Raw genomic sequence first — 4,836 nt, forward strand, 5'->3', positions numbered from 1 at the left:
AGTTCTCTGTGGAGAAGCACAAAGGTCTTTAAACTGCTCATTGTAGCAGAGAGAAGATTGTGGTACAATTCTTCAGTCTCTTAATCAAAGATATTTATTTCCTCAATGAGGGTTGTGCCAAACACCTTCCAAATGGTCATGTCAATTTTGAGACATTTTGGGAACTGGCCAAAGAAGTGAGTGAATTTATGACTGTGAGGAAAATGGAGTCAATATGATCAGGTCCCCTCACCTCATAACCAGCTGCATATGATTCAGCACATCCATTGTAAACAAGTTATATAAGAGTGCTGTAACTGTGTGTGTGCACCCATATATACTCCTTGGTTCGTTGCCACTATTGTGCACTTTCAGTATGGAAGACAGTGGCTCTGAACCACTGGCCAACAGAGCTCACATTGGAATAACGCATTTCTATACTGTTATCAGTAGCCAGAATCTTTTTTCAATTACCTGACTCATGACCTGCACGGGATGGGGCAGAGGTTTCTGTAATCCAGCACAATAGTTGGCATCATGGGCAGGATTCCAAGCAGGTAAGGGAGCTGCTAACCCCTCAAGAGGGGAAGGAAATGTGGCTACCCTCGAGTATGTGGTACCCAGTGGCTGCTTTCCTTTTTTTATCCAGGGTCTGGATATCNGTTTCTGTAATCCAGCACAATAGTTGGCATCATGGGCAGGATTCCAAGCAGGTAAGGGAGCCGCTAACCCCTCAAGAGGGGAAGGAAATGTGGCTACCCTCGAGTATGTGGTACCCAGTGGCTGCTTTCCTTTTTTTATCCAGGGTCTGGATATCACTCACTGTACTATGAGTCCACATGGACCTGGCACTCCATGAAGTGGCACAGCTTTGAGATTTGCAGCAGAAATCAGACATGTTGAAACTACGGGTACTTGTTTTGGAAACTGAAGTGCAGCAAAGGGTCATCTCTGCTTCCAACAGGTTTCTGTAATCCAGCACAATAGTTGGCATCATGGGCAGGATTCCAAGCAGGTAAGGGAGCTGCTAACCCCTCAAGAGGGGAAGGAAATGTGGCTACCCTCGAGTATGTGGTACCCAGTGGCTGCTTTCCTTTTTTTATCCAGGGTCTGGATATCGCTCACTGTACTATGAGTCCACATGGACCTGGCACTCCATGAAGTGGCACAGCTTTGAGATTTGCAGCAGAAATCAGACATGTTGAAAGTATGGGTACTTGTTTTGGAAATTGAAGTGCAGCAAAGGGTCATCTCTGCTTCCAACGATGACCGATCTGATGGTGAGTTGGGGGAGGCTGTGCATCCCCTGGCACTACCTGTTGTTCATCAGAAACTGAAGCACGTGCAGCCCATGGGACCAGGTGGACAACTGGTAGGCAACCCACAAGTGATCCAGTATATTACATGTGTTCCCTATTCTCAAGCTGAGTTGGTTGACCTGGGGAAACAGTTTTGGCAGAAACAGGGAGAGCCCCTGGCTGCCTAGTTGCTGCAGTTATGGGACCCAGGACTGGATGGTGTGATCTGCTCTGGTGATGAGATGGAAAAGTTAGCCTCTGTCACCACACACCTGACCCTGCAGCAGTGGTTACAGAATAGCCACAGATACCCACAGGGACAGGGTAACCACTCCTGGATGGAATGGGTGAATGCAGCCATCTGGACTGTGTGGACGAACACCAGAGAACTGCCTGAAACTGTGAGTAGATGGCAAACGCATGCTGACCTGGTCCAAGTCATTCAGGAGCCGGGGATGTGACAGTCCATGTTTAATGTGAACAGCCATGGTCCAGATGATGAACATTTTACTGGCAGCATGAGAGATGCAGTGTTGCTGCAAAATGCTCCATCAATGTCTTTGGGTCACTAATGGCCATACTGGTCCCATACATTGGTCATGCTATACATGAATTGATGACCCTTGTGGCCAGTCTGGGCGAAGCAGAGGGGAGGAGACAAACAAAGGGAGTCTGAAAGGTGTTGAAGACCAAGTCCCTAAGATATGCTCAGACGGTTCCCCGAAGGGACCGAGCAAGACCAGCGGTATGCAGATATGGTTTGACTTGCTTAGGGCAGGAGCTGATAAGGAAAAAAGTGACTGGCAACCAAATGTGGTCCTGTTTGCCTTGTGGCAGCAATTGCACCCCAAACAGCATTACACCAAACTTCCAAAAGAGGCAAATGACAAGGTATGCCCAGTGACTCCGAAAGATTTTTTGGTTACTCCTGCAGAGGTGGATGTGCTGTTAAGTTTTGATTAGGGAGCAGGAGGAGGTACTCATCTTTTGGGGACAGGTGAGGACCAGAGGCCTCACATTGAACTGGCAATACATTAGTCAAGGATAAATGTGCAGCATGTATTGGTGTTGGGGGACACTGGCACAGAATGTAGCCTGATATACAGCAACCCAGATAAGTTTACAGGGGCCACAGTTCATGTAGATGGCTATGGAGGACATTCTATTAAAGTCAAATATAACAGCATCTGTGTCTTTGCCACTGGGCATAGGACGATTGCCCCTTCATGTATATACTGTGTATGTAACCCCAGTAGCTGAATACATCTTGGGTATAGATGTACTTTATGGGTTACACCTGCAAATGACAGTTGAAGAATTCCAGTTGCGGATACGGACAGTGAAGCCTGTGTTACAGGGACACGGTAAACATGACCCATAGGCGTTACCCAAGCCAAGATGTGTAGCCAATGTGAAACAGTATAGCCTGCTGGGATTCCATATGGAGATCAGTGCCACTATATTGGAGTTAGAAAAAGTCAGCATCATTCGTCCCATACATAGCACTTGTAGTGCCCCAGTATGGCCAATGGAAAATGCCTGATAGTACCTGGAGGATGACTGTGGACTATTGGGAATAGAACAAAGTAGTGCCTCTTTTGCATGTGGCCATGCCTTCAGCTCAAAGCTTAATGGATCAGCTGATGACTCATCTAGGAACTTATCTTTATGTACTAGGCCTTGCAAGTGCTTTTTTCTCTATCCTGATCTTGGCTGATAGCCAAGATCAATTTACCTTCACCTGGGAAGGAAGGCAATGGGCTTTTCAAGTGTTTCCCCAAGGCTACCTGCATAGCCCAACCATCTGTTATGGTTTAGTGGTTGGGGACCTAACCAAATGGACTAGTCCCAACAAAGTTATAGTGTTTCATTATATAGATGATGTCTTACTAACTGCTGATTCTCTTGCAGATTTAACCAAGGTGGCTCCAACACTGCTAGGTCATTTGGAACAATGTGAGTGGGACATATATAAGGGTCTTACCCTTTGGATATCTACTTGGAAATTTCATTGGTGGATGGTAGGCCTCCGACCCCTGTGAGGACAAGCCATGTGGCAAGAGTTATGGGAATTAGGACATGTAAAGGAAATAACTCTTTTCCATGTCATAGGACACTTTGTCTTAGCCATTCCAGGCAATGATGAAGCTGATGCTTTGGCTAAGGTAAGATGGCTGGAGAAAGCCCCAGCCACTGATGTGGTCCAATAGTTACATCGACAAATGCAGCATGCTGGCTACAAGGCCATGTGGTCAATGGCTCAGAAGTGGAACCTGCCCATAAAATGGGAAGATGTAGTAAACACATCATGTTTGTTCAGCGTGAGCTCAAGAGAGTCCACACCCCTGGTGGGTGCTGCATACCAAGGGGAAAATAACCCGTAGAAGGGTGCCCCTGACTGGAAGACAGGTGGATTTTATAGGACCACTGCCAAGGTCAGAGAATTTCAGGTTTATCTTCACAGCTGTTGATATGGCTACTGGTCTTCTGTTTGTATGGCTCTGTAAGGCCCCAGACCAGGTTAGCACCATTAAGGCATTTAATAGCCTTACAGCCATGTATGGCCAACCCCTGGTCATAGAGAAAGAGAAAATGGAACACATTAGTGGTCGATCTAATTGTGAAATAGTTCACTTTGTTAAATATCTAAATAAGTCTGTAGCAGCTCTGCAAACTGACACTGTATTTATTTACTCCAAAAGAAACTGTAGAGTAGTAATACATGCTAATGAAAAAAAAAATACCATGTTCAGAAAAACAGAGCATGTGTGTGTGCTGCAGGTCATCTCAGCAGACCTAAAATGTCTCCAACTTGTCCAGCTTGTCCCTTTATAACCATCAATATATTCTACATTTTGAAAAAAAAGAAAGAAATAAAAAGCAGTGGTAAGAACTCCAGTGGCAGCCTGTTAAGTCTTAATGCTGTCATTAGCAACCCCATTTCTCACCCTACACTGTTAGGTTTGGTGAGATGGAGAAGGAGAGGCCTGAGGCAGGCACCATTCAGCCAAGCAGCTTTATTCCACCAATGTGGAGGGGAGACTGAGTCACATTGGTTCCTCCTAACAAAGGAAAGCCAGAGGTTTATAAGGCTTTGAGTGTTCTCGCAGAGTAATGGGCAATTTTGAAATCAGTGGTATGCAAGATGCCACAGCTCTTGGGGTCCAATAACATGTGGCTGGTTAAGGCACAGGCTTCCGAAGCATTCCTTCCAGCCCAGCCCAATTGCCTTAAGCTGGCCATGAGGCCTAATATACACTATACTCCCCTACTCTATGTTTAATGAAGTCAGTTGGGAAACTCTCTATATTGTCCTTGCTGTTTCAGATCTATTAGAAGGTGGTGTATATAAGGAGTGATTGTTTAATAGATAGATATGCAGATATAGAGGTATAAATAAAATTTTAATTGAATTGACCATCTTGATGATGACATGTTTCTGTTCTATATTTCTTGCTGTGAACACCATTACTGTGTCACATAATGTAATGTAGACATTCTTCTGGTATTATTAACAATTATGTAAACCACCTTTACAAATTTTAACCAACAATTTTTT

General features: G+C 45.0%; 1 pseudogene; it reads left to right on the top strand.

The window, feature by feature from the left end:
* LOC103605872 overlaps positions 1-1,465 on the top strand; it is a 5,127-nt pseudogene extending 3,662 nt beyond the window's left edge.
* Positions 1,466-4,836: the final 3,371 nt, after the last annotated feature.

This window comes from Galeopterus variegatus, unplaced genomic scaffold (genome assembly GCF_000696425.1).
Source record: "Galeopterus variegatus unplaced genomic scaffold, G_variegatus-3.0.2 Scaffold6130, whole genome shotgun sequence".
NCBI classification, from domain to species: Eukaryota; Metazoa; Chordata; class Mammalia; order Dermoptera; family Cynocephalidae; genus Galeopterus; species Galeopterus variegatus.